Source organism: Pseudopipra pipra, chromosome 6, assembly GCF_036250125.1.
Source record: "Pseudopipra pipra isolate bDixPip1 chromosome 6, bDixPip1.hap1, whole genome shotgun sequence".
In the NCBI taxonomy this organism is placed as follows: Eukaryota; Metazoa; Chordata; class Aves; order Passeriformes; family Pipridae; genus Pseudopipra; species Pseudopipra pipra.
Genome location: NC_087554.1, coordinates 5,113,437 through 5,132,922, shown reverse-complemented (window position 1 = coordinate 5,132,922; position 19,486 = coordinate 5,113,437).

The window sequence follows — 19,486 nt, the reverse complement described above, 5'->3', positions numbered from 1 at the left end:
GATTGAAATACCAATTTCTGTGGGATAACAGCATGTCGAGAGATAGTCCACCCCAAATATCTCCATGGTTCTGTCGTTTGAATTTTTTCATCTGCTATTATTAACTTATATTGTTCCAAATGTCTGCAAATTATTTGTATTTGTTCGGGTACAAACTCCTCAGGCTGGCAAAACAAAATATCATCCATATAGTGATAGATTATGCAGTCAGGCCATCTTCTTCGCAAGGCTTGTAAGGCAGTATCCACATATAGCTGACATAAGGTAGGACTGTTCCTCATCCCTTGTGGTAATACTGTCCATTCAAATCGTTGGTCAGGTCTTTCTCTGTTAATAGCAGGTAATGTAAAAGCAAAACGTTTAGTATCCCGAGGGTGCAATTGAATTGTAAAGAAACAATCCTTTAAGTCCACAATCAGTAAGGACCAATCCATGGGAAGCATTGCAGGATTTGGTAGTCCAGGCTGTAAAGCCCCCATGGCTTCCATTTGTGAGTTAACTGCTCTTAGATCATGCAATAATCGATATTTTCCAGACTTTTTCTTTATTACAAATATAGGTGTATTCCAGGGACTAATAGAAAGTTTTAAGTGTCCTTGATCAATTTGTTCTTGTACTAATTCATGAGCAGCTTCCAAGCTTTCCCGTTTTAAAGGCCATTGCTTAACCCATACTGGAGTATCAACAATCCAAGTAATAGGAATTGGGAAAGACCAAGCAATGGCTATTCCCCCAAAGGGTAATCATTGGAGAGTTTCATCCCAATTTGTGTCAAAACATCTCTCCCGATTAAGCATTGTACTGTTGGTGGAAGCTGCACAACAGACAGGACAGCACTGGCTACACGACCTTCCACCTCAATGTTCACAGTAGGAGTCCGCATAGCAATTGAGGCACCCCCAATGCCAGTCACAGCTGTAGTAGCAGGTTGCAGAGGCCAGTGTCTAGGCCAACAATGAGGAGCTATCATACTGGAATCAGCTCCTGAATCTAGTAAAGCATCCAGTGTTTTTGTTTGATCTTTCCATATAATTGTAACTTTATGTTTTGGCCTCTCACTTAAATCCAGTGTCAGTAAGGTAAGTCCCCTTGTAGAACCAAATCCACGATCTCCACGTTGCATCAGTTGTCGGTCGTTGGTTAAAGGTTTTGCTAACTGTGGCAGAGGTATTAATTGAGCAATACGTTGTCCTTTAGGAATCTTTAAAGGTGGAAAAATAGTATATGCCATAACCATTATCTGTCCAGTGTAGTCAGCATCAATTAATCCAGGCAGTACAAATAATCCAGCAAGGCTAGCCGACGATCTGCCAATCAGCAATGCACCAAACACTTGTTTGTTTATTATTAAAGGTCCATAAATCCCGGTGGGAATCTTTTGAGGTTGGGTGGATAACAAAGTAACTTCTAGTGTCGTGGCCAAATCCAATCCGAGGCTGCCGGCTGTGGCAGGTTGTAATCCGAAAGCATTGGCTGAGGCTGTGGTTGTAGCAGGTTGCAGCTGTTCTCCTGTCCGTGGAATGGATTGTTCGGTGAAAAGTTGCTGGCTGGGGTTATCTGTGCTGCAGCGACGACTTGTGTCTTGGCGCGGCCACTGCTGTATCTCGCGCTCCGCCGTGAGTTTCCCGAACGGCTCCGACAAACAGAAGTGTTGTGGGTGGAGTTCTGACACTGCTGGCACCAAATTCCTGTTGCTCGGCACTCCCTTCTGAAGTGTCCAGTAGCTCCGCATCGATAACACTTTGATCGAGTTTTTCCATCTGTGGAGTTATTAGCCTTTCCCTGGAGGGGTGCAAGAGCTGCTAACACTTGAATTTGGGAATTTTGAGCCTGTTCTTTAAGCTCCTTAACTAAGTCCTGAGTCTGTTCTTTAAGCCCTTTAGTAAAATCCTGAATAGCATTGACTAAAAATGCATTTTCTCCTGTTGGTATTTGCAATACTTTGTCTAATAATTCTTCTATAGTCCAATAAGGACCCAATGTATTTATTACTTGTTTAACCATTGAGTTAGCATTTTGCAAAACACACTGCTTTAGCATGGTTCCCTTCATATAATCTGGGACCCCAGCTTTTGTGATAGCAGCTGTTAACTTGTCAACATATTCACCAAAAGATTCATTCCTTCCCTGTTTTAAGCTCATATATAATGGCACTCCTCCTGGCTCCTTGACCCTATTTAATGCTTTCCTTACAAGGTCCATGGCCTCTCTAATTTTATCTGCCCCAATGTGTACTTGTGCTTCGGTTCGTGAATATGGACCTGTTCCCATTAGTTCGTCTGCTGTAACGCTGTGTAAAGGATCCCCCGGTTGCCTGATCACAGCAACACTTTCATTAACATATGCTTGCCAATAAGCATTAAACAAAAGTTGCTGATGTTCTGTAAGTATCATTCTCGAAATGGAACGGAGATCTGAGGGTAGTAAAAGTTGAGTGGCCCAGAAATAATCTAACATTTGTTTAACAGGTTCTCCATGCAAACCAAATTCACTTACAGTGCTCCGCAGTTGTGCCAAAAGTTTCCAATCTAATGGAGTTATAGTGGCATTTAGCCCTCCCCCGGCATTTGATTATAAATAACTGGAAGTGCCATGCCCTCTGCCCCCTGCAATTCTTCTGACAGGCAATGTTTAGCAATCGCTGCCCATGTATCTCTCCTCTCCTTGGCTATGGCCCCCGCCGGGTCAGTGCTTGCCCCAGGGACAGGCATCACAGCATCTAAAGCAGGAGGAGGGGGTGCTGGTGGCTCCAGCAATGGATCAGCGTTATTGCTTAAAGGTTCTGCAGGGGCAGGAGGGTCAGGAGGGGTTGCAGAAGGGGGAGCCGTATTTTCATTAGGAGGGGGGGCAGACGGCTGTGCTGGGAGCATAACTGATTGAAATGCAGGGGGAGCCGGGGAAATAGAGAACCAGTCTCTGTTGTGTTCCTGCATACCTCGAGCTTGCTCAGCAGCTCGTTTCTCTGCCTCATGTTGTAACAATGTATCATTCACAACTTTCCAAAACTTTCCCAGCTTTTTTGCAACTTTATCCTCTTCTAGAATGGCCTCACATATTTTATCTCCAAACTTTCGCCACTCTTCTAAAGAATGCACGGTATGCGGGTTGATAAAACACCCTTTTGCATACCCAAAAGCAAGCAATCCTGGTAATTCCTTTTTTAAATCTATATCTTTAATACCCTTTTTCTGCAAAAATTCAGAAAATAAACTATATGCTGCTTCCCTTTCCATTTTTTACCTATTTTTAGCGCGCTCTTGCAGCCTCCAGGGTCCGGCAGCACGTACGGTGGAACTCGTCCCAAGTGACGCTTTAAGGATCCGAAGTTGCAGTTGCCCACTTTTTGATCCGGGTCCGAAGTCGCAAATTCTGCCAACTTTTTGACCAGTTCCAGGTCCAAGTCACTCCTCAATTTGACTTTTTGACCAGCCTTCGCTGCTAAGGCTCCGACACTATGCCATCCCAACCGTGGATTCCCCCGTTTCTTTAAATTATCACGTCGGAGGTCACCATTTGTTGCGGACGACGGGAAAGTATCACACGATCACAGTATTGATCATGACTAATCCAACTTTATTGCTGTAAGCTCCATGCTTATAAAGGTTAATAATTAGGCTCATTAATATTCCAAATACAAGCTCATCATTGGCTCCTAATTACCTACGTTATATTTGAGCAAATGCTGCCTCTTTCTCATGGCTATAGTTACTTTATTTACTATTTGCTACTTTCCCTACCTTTCCCATCCTGTTGCTCTAATTTTTCTATCACGTATGCAGTTTCTTAAACAATACAACTTCACAGCAGACAATGCAGCCTTGCAGTTTCTTAGACAAAGCAGTTTCACAAACACACTAATCAGTGACCTTCTAATAGTTTTCTTGCTTTAGCGTGAGACCAGCGGTATAGAATCTTTAATGTGTCCTCTCTCTACCAACCAGGTTTCTGCAATATCTTCTACATTTTCTTTCCTGCCGATAAGCGCTGCCATTTCCTGTTTTCAGTGCTGCGTCCAAATTCTCAGCCCGACTCCCAAAATTGCATACGGACGAAGATTCCTCCCACACCAAAGATGCCACCACAGAAAACTCTTTCTCCCCATGGAGTCTCCAGGGTGAAAAACCAACTGCACCACAAAGCCAAAGCTTTCAGGCTTTCTTTCCTGGCGATTAGGGCTGTCATTTCCTCTTTTCAGACTAGCCTCCAAACTGACAGCCCGACTCCAAAAACTGCATATAAACAAAGACTCCTCCCACACCAAAGAGGCCAGCACAGAAAACTCTTGCTCCCCGTGGAGTCTCTAGGCTGACAAACCAACTGCACCACAAAGACAAAGCTTGCTACCTTTCTTTCCTGGCGAAAAGGACTGTCATCTCCTGTTTTCAGACCTGCCTCCAAATTGCCAGCCCGACTCCCAAAACTGCATACAGATGAAGATTCCTCCCACACCAAAGATGCCAGCACAGAAAGCTCTTGCTGACGATGGAGTGCCCAGAATGACACACCAGCTGCACCACAAAGGCAAAGCTTCCAGGCTTTCTTTCCTGGCGATAAGGACTGTCATCTCCTGTTTTCAGCCCTGCCTCCCAACTGCCAGACCGACTCCCAAAATTGCATATAAACAAAGATTCCTCCCATAGCAATGATGCCAGCACAGAAAGGTCTTGCTCCCCATGGAGTCTCCAGACTGACAAACCAGCTGCACCACAAAGCCAAAGCTTGCTGCTTTTCTTTCCTGGCAATAAGGGCACTTTATTTCCTGTTTTCAGACCCACCTCCCAACTAACAGCCCAACTCCCAAAATTTCATACAAATAAAGATTCCTCCCACACCAAAGGTGCCAGCACAGAAAGATCTTGCTGCTCACGGACGCTCCAGGCTGACACACCAACTGCACCACAGAGACAAAGCTTCCAGATTTCTCTTTTGCTGGCGTGGGGAGACTCCTGCATTTTCGTCCAGGGCACACACTTTTGACAATTTTTGAGGAGCACGAGAGGCATACTATCCCTCCCGGCTTAGCACCCCGGGTCAGTCTCTCTGCAACCTCCGTGAGGAGATCTCTTCTGTGTCCCTCCTCCTGCTCCTCTTGCTCAGAGGACCAGGGAACAGCCTGTCACATCTGAACTGCATGTGCTGGAAGCAGCCCATCTGCAGCAGGTTGAGGGGCACTCAGAGGCGGGACTTCATGGTATTAAACAAACCCTAAGATATCTTTGGAATTTCATGGAATCAAAGGGGGGAAAAAAAGAATTCAACCCAATGACCAGAAACCATTGGATCGAACATTTCTTTAATATGTCAGCTGGGGATACATGAGCTACTCTGCCATGCATGGATCAAAGATCTAGTAGAAATTTCGGAATATAAATACAGTGACGCTTGAAAGACCCCGCCCCCCTTCACCAGCAGTCGAGAATGAGGTTATGATTTTGAGGTCATAGAGCATCTTGGGTTTTATTCGTGGAGCAAGACTGCCATCTAGCGTCCATTTCTTTGGGGGGGGGGCAGTCATGTTCGGAGAGTGGTCTTCTCGCTAATCAGGCCTCGTAGCATCTCTGCTTGATCTATCCGACCTCTAACTCCTAAATTAAATGTTCTAGGACCAACTAAGACATGTGTCTTAGAACTTCCCATTCGCTTAAACAGACTTTCTCTTATTAAAGAAGATTTCTGAGGCATGTAAGCTAATTTCTTGAAGATGGGCATACCATACACTCTCTATTCGTTTCCATGTGTTATCTACATTCTCTCTCCTAAAAATAACTGAAGTCTTAACAGAATTGGGATATCATTTTTATCTAAGATAAAACTTCTGATGTACTAAGTCGTTTAGAAAGGAGATCCTCTCTCATTTTAGTGCCATTGTGACAAGAGGGGGCTTCACGGAACACCTGGAACACTGAACACTGCGGATTCCCCTGGAATCAGAGGGCCATTGTGACGCTCTAGGGCCTCCTGGAAGAGGGAGGCAGTGCAGAGAGACCTCAAATTAGAGGTTTGTGCAATCATCCACCAGAGGAAGTTCAACAAGGGGAAGTGCCAGATTCTGTCCCTGGGATGGGGCAACCTCGGTTGTACGGACAGACTGGGAATGACATGCTGCATAGCAGTGCTGGAAAATGGCCTCTGGGGGCGTGGTGGATGGCCAGTTGGCCAAGAGTCAGTGGTGCCCTGGCGGGGGCTCACTGCTCGCTCACACAAGGGTTTTCAGACACACGAGTCCTTCCCTTGCACACACCCAGACAGACAGCCGATGACAGCAGGGGCAGGATCTCCTGGGGCTCCTGCTGCCGCACCCGTTGTATCCAGGAGCCTGGATACAACTCAGCCCTTGTGGGGGGCCACTTGCTCTGCCACTATCTGAGAAGCCCCATGGCCTGAGGGATGGGCACGGGGAGCTCTGTCCACGGAAGCACATCCCAGAGCTGCATCCAGGGGCTTTGCCAGGGTTAAGTACCGTAAATTCAAAGTGACACCGAGACACTCTTTGTCCCACATAACTTCAAGGCTCCTCCAGGAGGCTGATGGCAATTGCACTTGCTCAGGGTCATCTCCCCACACCACCACCAGGTGTGTGCTCAAGACTTGTCTCTTCAGTGCAAAGAGAGTCACCCTCTCTAGTCCTTCTGTGTCTCTCCAAGGAAGGCTAAAGAATTCTGTGGGCTGGATGAGAAGCCAGTGCACATGGGAATGGACCACACCCTTCCCTGGTGGTCCTTCAAGTCCTTCTACTGAGTTGAGAGCGATGGCAAAGAGAATGAAGGCTGTGCCTCAGAGTGCCCGTCAACCTACTGCGGATGTGCTGCTTCCAGCACATCCAGTTCACATGTGACAGGCTGTTCCCTGGTCCTCTGAGTAAGAGGAGCAGGAGGAAGGACACAGAAGAGCTCTCCTCGCGGAGGTTGCTCTCCATGAAGTTCAAAGCAGGTGGGAGATTCTCTTGCTCCCCGTGGAGTCTCCAGGCTGACAAACTAACTGCACCACAAAGCCAAAGCTTCCAGGTTTTCTTGTTGCGGACGACGGGAAAGTATCACACGATCACAGTATTGATCATGACTAATCCAACTTTATTGCTGTAAGCTCCATGCTTATAAAGGTTAATAATTAGGCTCATTAATATTCCAAATACAAGCTCATCATTGGCTCCTAATTACCTACGTTATATTTGAGCAAATGCTGCCTCTTTCTCATGGCTATAGTTACTTTATTTACTATTTGCTACTTTCTCTACCTTTCCCATCCTGTTGCTCTAATTTTTCTATCACGTATGCAGTTTCTTAAACAATACAACTTCACAGCAGACAATGCAGCCTTGCAGTTTCTTAGACAAAGCAGTTTCACAAACACACTAATCAGTGACCTTCTAATAGTTTTCTTGCTTTAGCGTGAGACCAGCGGTTTAGAATCTTTAATGTGTCCTCTCTCTACCAACCAGGTTTCTGCAATATCTTCTACACTTCCCCCGCTCTGTTTAGACAATGTTAAAAACACGTTACTCATTGCCTTTGTTAGCATGCTTTGAATGCATTTAAAAGCACAAGGAACAATGCATAAAGCAGCCAGCAGTATTAGTAAAAGCGAAATTGCTTGTTTAGTGATCTCCGCAAGCCATGGTCCTAAACCTAATTTTGCTAGCCATCCCCTAATGGGATCTTTTTGAACTTCAAAGTCATTCAGGTGACTTTGCATTAGCAGGGCTCGAGACATTCACAGCAGCTCGAGTCCACTTGGCAGGTATCCAAAGAGGTCCCTGTGGTGAAGAAACACAAAGATAACCTCTTCCCCAATAGAGTACTTTTGCTGGATCTTGCCAAATCCCTGTGCGTGGATCTTTAAATCTGACCCACACCTCTTCAGGTTTCTCTGCATCCTGTTTTAATGTATAATGAATTATTACAGGAGGATCTTTTTGATTTCCAAAAATGCATAAATGATTCAGGACAAACAGTACCTTGCTTAACCTTTTCTTAATATCAATAATGTTTTTATGTTTTTCAAGATACGTTTTTAGTGTGTAATGAGCTCTTTCTATGATTGCTTGTCCTGTGGGAGAGTGAGCAATACCTGTGCGGTGAGTGATTTTCCACTTTTTCAAAAATTGGCTTACTCTAGTACCCACATAGGCAGGTCCATTGTCTGTTTTTATGTGTTGTGGTTTCCCCATCACAGCAAAACATTCACACAAATGTCTTTCTACTTGTAAAGCTTTTTCTCCTGTTTGAGCTGTAGCCCACATAAAATGACTATATGTGTCAATACACACATGTATATATTTAAATCTTCCAAAAGGTGCATAATGTGTAACATCCATTTGCCAGATTTCATTACTCTTTAACCCTCTGGGATTTACTCCCATACCCAATCCTACACCACCATTATGATTGCTACATGTTGGACAGGATCGAACAATATTTTTAGCATCATTTAAGGTGATGTCATACATTCTTTTTAGTCCTCTGGCATTTTGATGATATTGTTCATGATCTTTCTGTGCTTTGGTAAATTCTTCCTCATCCTCTGTAGCCATAGAAACTAATCTGTCCGCCCTAGCATTTCCTTCACCCAAACCAATGTCCCATTTATGGCTTCGTACATGTATGACAGCATAGTCATGATCTCTGTTTGTTACTGCCAACCATAATTGACAAAATAACTGAAAGAGCCTCTTATTCGGGACTTCTTTAATTAGGGCCCCTTCTATCCGATTAACTACTCCTGCTACATAGAATGAGTCAGTAACAATATTAAGGGGTCTATCCATGCTAGCCAGTGCTCTGACCACTGCTAACAACTCTAAAGTTTGTAATGAATCTGTAGGTTCTCCTGTTAAAATTTCATGCTTCCATTCTCCTTTCTCTAACCAGGTTAGGGCAGCAGTGTGAGATTTTTTGCCAGCGTCTGTGTAAACTGTTCGTGCATGTGGAATTGGTTGTTCCTGTTTTTTAGGTTTCAGTATCCATTGCCAAGAACCAATCCATGCTGTAGGGACATTGTGCAGTCTACTGGTAATTATGGGACATGTCAGTCCTAATAATGCTTCTTGAAGACCCTCATTAGTACATAGGTACCAATCAAGATCATTTTTCTGCATTGGTAATCGTATACGTGCAGGCTCTTGAGCATCAATTTGTAACACACGCTCTCGACCCTTTTTTATCAGGGCTGCCAACATTTCAATTTTTTGTAAAAGTGTTTTAGGCTGTTGTATGCTAGTTGATAACCATTCTAAAACCCCTATATCCTCCCCCGTTTCTGTTTGTGATTGTGTAATAGCACCCAAAATGTATCGTTTGTCAGCCCAAAAGGTAAGTTCTAAAGGTAATTCCCATTGTCTTCTCCGAACACGGCCCTGAGTGACACAATCTAAAATTTGTTGGAGTATGAGTTGTTGGTGCTTTGTGACAGTAATTTTGGTTGTTGGGTCTGTTCCTTTTAATAGGGGTCGCAATTCAGCTAAAAGGTCAGCAGGGATTCCCACAACAGGGCGTAACCACTGTAAATCCCCAAGAAGTTTTTGTGCATCATTCACAGTGCGCAATTTTGATTGAAATACCAATTTCTGTGGGATAACAGCATGTCGAGAGATAGTCCACCCCAAATATCTCCATGGTTCTGTCGTTTGAATTTTTTCATCTGCTATTATTAACTTATATTGTTCCAAATGTCTGCAAATTATTTGTATTTGTTCGGGTACAAACTCCTCAGGCTGGCAAAACAAAATATCATCCATATAGTGATAGATTATGCAGTCAGGCCATCTTCTTCGCAAGGCTTGTAAGGCAGTATCCACATATAGCTGACATAAGGTAGGACTGTTCCTCATCCCTTGTGGTAATACTGTCCATTCAAATCGTTGGTCAGGTCTTTCTCTGTTAATAGCAGGTAATGTAAAAGCAAAACGTTTAGTATCCCGAGGGTGCAATTGAATTGTAAAGAAACAATCCTTTAAGTCCACAATCAGTAAGGACCAATCCATGGGAAGCATTGCAGGATTTGGTAGTCCAGGCTGTAAAGCCCCCATGGCTTCCATTTGTGAGTTAACTGCTCTTAGATCATGCAATAATCGATATTTTCCAGACTTTTTCTTTATTACAAATATAGGTGTATTCCAGGGACTAATAGAAAGTTTTAAGTGTCCTTGATCAATTTGTTCTTGTACTAATTCATGAGCAGCTTCCAAGCTTTCCCGTTTTAAAGGCCATTGCTTAACCCATACTGGAGTATCAACAATCCAAGTAATAGGAATTGGGAAAGACCAAGCAATGGCTATTCCCCCAAAGGGTAATCATTGGAGAGTTTCATCCCAATTTGTGTCAAAACATCTCTCCCGATTAAGCATTGTACTGTTGGTGGAAGCTGCACAACAGACAGGACAGCACTGGCTACACGACCTTCCACCTCAATGTTCACAGTAGGAGTCCGCATAGCAATTGAGGCACCCCCAATGCCAGTCACAGCTGTAGTAGCAGGTTGCAGAGGCCAGTGTCTAGGCCAACAATGAGGAGCTATCATACTGGAATCAGCTCCTGAATCTAGTAAAGCATCCAGTGTTTTTGTTTGATCTTTCCATATAATTGTAACTTTATGTTTTGGCCTCTCACTTAAATCCAGTGTCAGTAAGGTAAGTCCCCTTGTAGAACCAAATCCACGATCTCCACGTTGCATCAGTTGTCGGTCGTTGGTTAAAGGTTTTGCTAACTGTGGCAGAGGTATTAATTGAGCAATACGTTGTCCTTTAGGAATCTTTAAAGGTGGAAAAATAGTATATGCCATAACCATTATCTGTCCAGTGTAGTCAGCATCAATTAATCCAGGCAGTACAAATAATCCAGCAAGGCTAGCCGACGATCTGCCAATCAGCAATGCACCAAACACTTGTTTGTTTATTATTAAAGGTCCATAAATCCCGGTGGGAATCTTTTGAGGTTGGGTGGATAACAAAGTAACTTCTAGTGTCGTGGCCAAATCCAATCCGAGGCTGCCGGCTGTGGCAGGTTGTAATCCGAAAGCATTGGCTGAGGCTGTGGTTGTAGCAGGTTGCAGCTGTTCTCCTGTCCGTGGAATGGATTGTTCGGTGAAAAGTTGCTGGCTGGGGTTATCTGTGCTGCAGCGACGACTTGTGTCTTGGCGCGGCCACTGCTGTATCTCGCGCTCCGCCGTGAGTTTCCCGAACGGCTCCGACAAACAGAAGTGTTGTGGGTGGAGTTCTGACACTGCTGGCACCAAATTCCTGTTGCTCGGCACTCCCTTCTGAAGTGTCCAGTAGCTCCGCATCGATAACACTTTGATCGAGTTTTTCCATCTGTGGAGTTATTAGCCTTTCCCTGGAGGGGTGCAAGAGCTGCTAACACTTGAATTTGGGAATTTTGAGCCTGTTCTTTAAGCTCCTTAACTAAGTCCTGAGTCTGTTCTTTAAGCCCTTTAGTAAAATCCTGAATAGCATTGACTAAAAATGCATTTTCTCCTGTTGGTATTTGCAATACTTTGTCTAATAATTCTTCTATAGTCCAATAAGGACCCAATGTATTTATTACTTGTTTAACCATTGAGTTAGCATTTTGCAAAACACACTGCTTTAGCATGGTTCCCTTCATATAATCTGGGACCCCAGCTTTTGTGATAGCAGCTGTTAACTTGTCAACATATTCACCAAAAGATTCATTCCTTCCCTGTTTTAAGCTCATATATAATGGCACTCCTCCTGGCTCCTTGACCCTATTTAATGCTTTCCTTACAAGGTCCATGGCCTCTCTAATTTTATCTGCCCCAATGTGTACTTGTGCTTCGGTTCGTGAATATGGACCTGTTCCCATTAGTTCGTCTGCTGTAACGCCGTGTAAAGGATCCCCCGGTTGCCTGATCACAGCAACACTTTCATTAACATATGCTTGCCAATAAGCATTAAACAAAAGTTGCTGATGTTCTGTAAGTATCATTCTCGAAATGGAACGGAGATCTGAGGGTAGTAAAAGTTGAGTGGCCCAGAAATAATCTAACATTTGTTTAACAGGTTCTCCATGCAAACCAAATTCACTTACAGTGCTCCGCAGTTGTGCCAAAAGTTTCCAATCTAATGGAGTTATAGTGGCATTTAGCCCTCCCCCGGCATTTGATTATAAATAACTGGAAGTGCCATGCCCTCTGCCCCCTGCAATTCTTCTGACAGGCAATGTTTAGCAATCGCTGCCCATGTATCTCTCCTCTCCTTGGCTATGGCCCCCGCCGGGTCAGTGCTTGCCCCAGGGACAGGCATCACAGCATCTAAAGCAGGAGGAGGGGGTGCTGGTGGCTCCAGCAATGGATCAGCGTTATTGCTTAAAGGTTCTGCAGGGGCAGGAGGGTCAGGAGGGGTTGCAGAAGGGGGAGCCGTATTTTCATTAGGAGGGGGGGCAGACGGCTGTGCTGGGAGCATAACTGATTGAAATGCAGGGGGAGCCGGGGAAATAGAGAACCAGTCTCTGTTGTGTTCCTGCATACCTCGAGCTTGCTCAGCAGCTCGTTTCTCTGCCTCATGTTGTAACAATGTATCATTCACAACTTTCCAAAACTTTCCCAGCTTTTTTGCAACTTTATCCTCTTCTAGAATGGCCTCACATATTTTATCTCCAAACTTTCGCCACTCTTCTAAAGAATGCACGGTATGCGGGTTGATAAAACACCCTTTTGCATACCCAAAAGCAAGCAATCCTGGTAATTCCTTTTTTAAATCTATATCTTTAATACCCTTTTTCTGCAAAAATTCAGAAAATAAACTATATGCTGCTTCCCTTTCCATTTTTTACCTATTTTTAGCGCGCTCTTGCAGCCTCCAGGGTCCGGCAGCACGTACGGTGGAACTCGTCCCAAGTGACGCTTTAAGGATCCGAAGTTGCAGTTGCCCACTTTTTGATCCGGGTCCGAAGTCGCAAATTCTGCCAACTTTTTGACCAGTTCCAGGTCCAAGTCACTCCTCAATTTGACTTTTTGACCAGCCTTCGCTGCTAAGGCTCCGACACTATGCCATCCCAACCGTGGATTCCCCCGTTTCTTTAAATTATCACGTCGGAGGTCACCATTTGTTGCGGACGACGGGAAAGTATCACACGATCACAGTATTGATCATGACTAATCCAACTTTATTGCTGTAAGCTCCATGCTTATAAAGGTTAATAATTAGGCTCATTAATATTCCAAATACAAGCTCATCATTGGCTCCTAATTACCTACGTTATATTTGAGCAAATGCTGCCTCTTTCTCATGGCTATAGTTACTTTATTTACTATTTGCTACTTTCCCTACCTTTCCCATCCTGTTGCTCTAATTTTTCTATCACGTATGCAGTTTCTTAAACAATACAACTTCACAGCAGACAATGCAGCCTTGCAGTTTCTTAGACAAAGCAGTTTCACAAACACACTAATCAGTGACCTTCTAATAGTTTTCTTGCTTTAGCGTGAGACCAGCGGTATAGAATCTTTAATGTGTCCTCTCTCTACCAACCAGGTTTCTGCAATATCTTCTACATTTTCTTTCCTGCCGATAAGCGCTGCCATTTCCTGTTTTCAGTGCTGCGTCCAAATTCTCAGCCCGACTCCCAAAATTGCATACGGACGAAGATTCCTCCCACACCAAAGATGCCACCACAGAAAACTCTTTCTCCCCATGGAGTCTCCAGGGTGAAAAACCAACTGCACCACAAAGCCAAAGCTTTCAGGCTTTCTTTCCTGGCGATTAGGGCTGTCATTTCCTCTTTTCAGACTAGCCTCCAAACTGACAGCCCGACTCCAAAAACTGCATATAAACAAAGACTCCTCCCACACCAAAGAGGCCAGCACAGAAAACTCTTGCTCCCCGTGGAGTCTCTAGGCTGACAAACCAACTGCACCACAAAGACAAAGCTTGCTACCTTTCTTTCCTGGCGAAAAGGACTGTCATCTCCTGTTTTCAGACCTGCCTCCAAATTGCCAGCCCGACTCCCAAAACTGCATACAGATGAAGATTCCTCCCACACCAAAGATGCCAGCACAGAAAGCTCTTGCTGACGATGGAGTGCCCAGAATGACACACCAGCTGCACCACAAAGGCAAAGCTTCCAGGCTTTCTTTCCTGGCGATAAGGACTGTCATCTCCTGTTTTCAGCCCTGCCTCCCAACTGCCAGACCGACTCCCAAAATTGCATATAAACAAAGATTCCTCCCATAGCAATGATGCCAGCACAGAAAGGTCTTGCTCCCCATGGAGTCTCCAGACTGACAAACCAGCTGCACCACAAAGCCAAAGCTTGCTGCTTTTCTTTCCTGGCAATAAGGGCACTTTATTTCCTGTTTTCAGACCCACCTCCCAACTAACAGCCCAACTCCCAAAATTTCATACAAATAAAGATTCCTCCCACACCAAAGGTGCCAGCACAGAAAGATCTTGCTGCTCACGGACGCTCCAGGCTGACACACCAACTGCACCACAGAGACAAAGCTTCCAGATTTCTCTTTTGCTGGCGTGGGGAGACTCCTGCATTTTCGTCCAGGGCACACACTTTTGACAATTTTTGAGGAGCACGAGAGGCATACTATCCCTCCCGGCTTAGCACCCCGGGTCAGCCTCTCTGCAACCTCCGTGAGGAGATCTCTTCTGTGTCCCTCCTCCTGCTCCTCTTGCTCACAGGACCAGGGAACAGCCTGTCACATCTGAACTGCATGTGCTGGAAGCAGCCCATCTGCAGCAGGTTGAGGGGCACTCAGAGGCGGGACTTCATGGTATTAAACAAACCCTAAGATATCTTTGGAATTTCATGGAATCAAAGGGGGAAAAAAAAGAATTCAACCCAATGACCAGAAACCATTGGATCGAACATTTCTTTAATATGTCAGCTGGGGATACATGAGCTACTCTGCCATGCATGGATCAAAGATCTAGTAGAAATTTCGGAATATAAATACAGTGACGCTTGAAAGACCCCGCCCCCCTTCACCAGCAGTCGAGAATGAGGTTATGATTTTGAGGTCATAGAGCATCTTGGGTTTTATTCGTGGAGCAAGACTGCCATCTAGCGTCCATTTCTTCGGGGGAGGGGCAGTCATGTTCGGAGAGTGGTCTTCTCGCTAATCAGGCCTCGTAGCATCTCTGCTTGATCTATCCGACCTCTAACTCCTAAATTAAATGTTCTAGGACCAACTAAGACATGTGTCTTAGAACTTCCCATTCGCTTAAACAGTATTTAATTGACTTTCTCTTATTAAAGAAGATTTCTGAGGCATGTAAGCTAATTTCTTGAAGATGGGCATACCATACACTCTCTATTCGTTTCCATGTGTTATCTACATTCTCTCTCCGAAAAATAACTGAAGTCTTAACAGAATTGGGATATCATTTTTATCTAAGATAAAACTTCTGATGTACTAAGTCGTTTAGAAAGGAGATCCTCTCTCATTTTAGTGCCATTGTGACAAGAGGGGGCTTCACGGAACACCTGGAACACTGAACACTGCGGATTCCCCTGGAATCAGAGGGCCATTGTGACGCTCTAGGGCCTCCTGGAAGAGGGAGGCAGTGCAGAGAGACCTCAAATTAGAGGTTTGCGCAATCATCCACCAGAGGAAGTTCAACAAGGGGAAGTGCCAGATTCTGTCCCTGGGATGGGGCAACCTCGGTTGTACGGACAGACTGGGAATGACATGCTGCATAGCAGTGCTGGAAAATGGCCTCTGGGGGCGTGGTGGATGGCCAGTTGGCCAAGAGTCAGTGGTGCCCTGGCGGGGGCTCACTGCTCGCTCACACAAGGGTTTTCAGACACACGAGTCCTTCCCTTGCACACACCCAGACAGACAGCTGATGGCAGCAGGGGCAGGATCTCCTGGGGCTCCTGCTGCCGCACCCGTTGTATCCAGGAGCCTGGATACAACTCAGCCCTTGTGGGGGGCCACTTGCTCTGCCACTATCTGAGAAGCCCCATGGCCTGAGGGATGGGCACGGGGAGCTCTGTCCACGGAAGCACATCCCAGAGCTGCATCCAGGGGCTTTGCCAGGGTTAAGTACCGTAAATTCAAAGTGACACCGAGACACTCTTTGTCCCACATAACTTCAAGGCTCCTCCAGGAGGCTGATGGCAGTTGCACTTGCTCAGGGTCATCTCCCCACACCACCACCAGGTGTGTGCTCAAGACTTGTCTCTTCAGTGCAAAGAGAGTCACCCTCTCTAGTCCTTCTGTGTCTCTCCAGGGAAGACTAAAGAATTCTGTGGGCTGGATGAGAAGCCAGTGCACATGGGAATGGACCACACCCTTCCCTGGTGGTCCTTCAAGTCCTTCTACTGAGTTGAGAGCGATGGCAAAGAGAATGAAGGCTGTGCCTCAGAGTGCCCGTCAACCTACTGCAGATGTGCTGCTTCCAGCACATCCAGTTCACATGTGACAGGCTGTTCCCTGGTCCTCTGAGTAAGAGGAGCAGGAGGAAGGACACAGAAGAGCTCTCCTCGCGGAGGTTGCATCTCCATGAAGTTCAAAGCAGGTGGGAGATTCTCTTGCTCCCCGTGGAGTCTCCAGGCTGACAAACTAACTGCACCACAAAGCCAAAGCTTCCAGGTTTTCTTTCCTGCCGATAAGCGCTGCCATTTCCTGTTTTCAGTGCTGCGTCCAAATTCTCAGCCCGACTCCCAAAATTGCATACGGACGAAGATTCCTCCCACACCAAAGATGCCAGCACAGAAAACTCTTTCTCCCCATGGAGTCTCCAGGGTGAAAAACCAACTGCACCACAAAGCCAAAGCTTTCAGGCTTTCTTTCCTGGTGATTAGGGCTGTCATTTCCTCTTTTCAGACTAGCCTCCAAACTGACAGCCCGACTCCAAAAACTGCATATAAACAAAGACTCCTCCCACACCAAAGAGGCCAGCACAGAAAACTCTTGCTCCCCATGGAGTCTCTAGGCTGACAAACCAACTGCACCACAAAGACAAAGCTTGCTACCTTTCTTTCCTGGCGAAAAGGACTGTCATCTCCTGTTTTCAGACCTGCCTCCAAATTGCCAGCCCGACTCCCAAAACTGCATACGGATGAAGATTCCTCCCACACCAAAGATGCCAGCACAGAAAGCTCTTGCTGACGATGGAGTGCCCAGAATGACACACCAGCTGCACCACAAAGGCAAAGCTTCCAGGCTTTCTTTCCTGGCGATAAGGACTGTCATCTCCTGTTTTCAGCCCTGCCTCCCAACTGCCAGACCGACTCCCAAAATTGCATATAAACAAAGATTCCTCCCATAGCAATGATGCCAGCACAGAAAGGTCTTGCTCCCCATGGAGTCTCCAGACTGACAAACCAGCTGAACCACAAAGCCAAAGCTTGCTGCCTTTCTTTCCTGGCAGTAAGGGCTCTCATTTTGGGTTTTCAGACCTGCCCCCCAGCTGACAGAGTGACTCCCAAAATTGCATACAAAGATTCCTCCCACAGCAAAGATGCCAGCTCAGAAAGCTCTTGTTCCCCATGGAGTGTCCAGAATGACACACCAGCTGCACCACAAAGCCAAAGCTTGCTGCTTTTCTTTCCTGGCAATAAGGGCACTTTATTTCCTGTTTTCAGACCCACCTCCCAACTAACAGCCCAACTCCCAAAATTTCATACAAATAAAGATTCCTCCCACACCAAAGGTGCCAGCACAGAAAGATCTTGCTGCTCACGGACGCTCCAGGCTGACACACCAACTGCACCACAGAGACAAAGCTTCCAGATTTCTCTTTTGCTGGCGTGGGGAGACTCCTGCATTTTCGTCCAGGGCACACACTTTTGACAATTTTTGAGGAGCACGAGAGGCATACTATCCCTCCCGGCTTAGCACCCCGGGTCAGCCTCTCTGCAACCTCCGTGAGGAGATCTCTTCTGTGTCCCTCCTCCTGCTCCTCTTGCTCAGAGGACCAGGGAACAGCCTGTCACATCTGAACTGCATGTGCTGGAAGCAGCCCATCTGCAGCAGGTTGAGGGGCACTCAGAGGCGGGACTTCATGGTATTAAACAAACCCTAAGATATCTTTGGAATTTCATGGAATCAAAGGGGGAAAAAAAAGAATTCAACCCAATGACCAGAAACCATTGGATCGAACATTTCTTTAATATGTCAGCTGGGGATACATGAGCTACTCTGCCATGCATGGATCAAAGATCTAGTAGAAATTTCGGAATATAAATACAGTGACGCTTGAAAGACCCCGTCCCCCTTCACCAGCAGTCGAGAATGAGGTTATGATTTTGAGGTCATAGAGCATCTTGGGTTTTATTCGTGGAGCAAGACTGCCATCTAGCGTCCATTTCTTCGGGGGGGGGGCAGTCATGTTCGGAGAGTGGTCTTCTCGCTAATCAGGCCTCGTAGCATCTCTGCTTGATCTATCCGACCTCTAACTCCTAAATTAAATGTTCTAGGACCAACTAAGACATGTGTCTTAGAACTTCCCATTCGCTTAAACAGTATTTAATTGACTTTCTCTTATTAAAGAAGATTTCTGAGGCATGTAAGCTAATTTCTTGAAGATGGGCATACCATACACTCTCTATTCGTTTCCATGTGTTATCTACATTCTCTCTCCTAAAAATAACTGAAGTCTTAACAGAATTGGGATATCATTTTTATCTAAGATAAAACTTCTGATGTACTAAGTCGTTTAGAAAGGAGATCCTCTCTCATTTTAGTGCCATTGTGACAAGAGGGGGCTTCACGGAACACCTGGAACACTGAACACTGCGGATTCCCCTGGAATCAGAGGGCCATTGTGACGCTCTAGGGCCTCCTGGAAGAGGGAGGCAGTGCAGAGAGACCTCAAATTAGAGGTTTGCGCAATCATCCACCAGAGGAAGTTCAACAAGGGGAAGTGCCAGATTCTGTCCCTGGGATGGGGCAACCTCGGTTGTACGGACAGACTGGGAATGACATGCTGCATAGCAGTGCTGCAAAACGGCCTCTGGGGGCGTGGTGGATGGCCAGTTGGCCAAGAGTCAGTGGTGCCCTGGCGGGGGCTCACTGCTCGCTCACACAAGGGTTTTCAGACACACGAGTCCTTCCCTTGCACACACCCAGACAGACAGCTGATGGCAGCAGGGGCAGGATCTCCTGGGGCTCCTGCTGCCGCACCCGTTGTATCCAGGAGCCTGGATACAACTCAGCCCTTGTGGGGGGCCACTTGCTCTGCCACTATCTGAGAAGCCCCATGGCCTGAGGGATGGGCACGGGGAGCTCTGTCCACGGAAGCACATCCCAGAGCTGCATCCAGGGGCTTTGCCAGGGTTAAGTACCGTAAATTCAAAGTGACACCGAGACACTCTTTGTCCCACATAACTTCAAGGCTCCTCCAGGAGGCTGATGGCAATTGCACTTGCTCAGGGTCATCTCCCCACACCACCACCAGGTGTGTGCTCAAGACTTGTCTCTTCAGTGCAAAGAGAGTCACCCTCTCTAGTCCTTCTGTGTCTCTCCAGGGAAGGCTAAAGAATTCTGTGGGCTGGATGGGAAGCCAGTGCACATG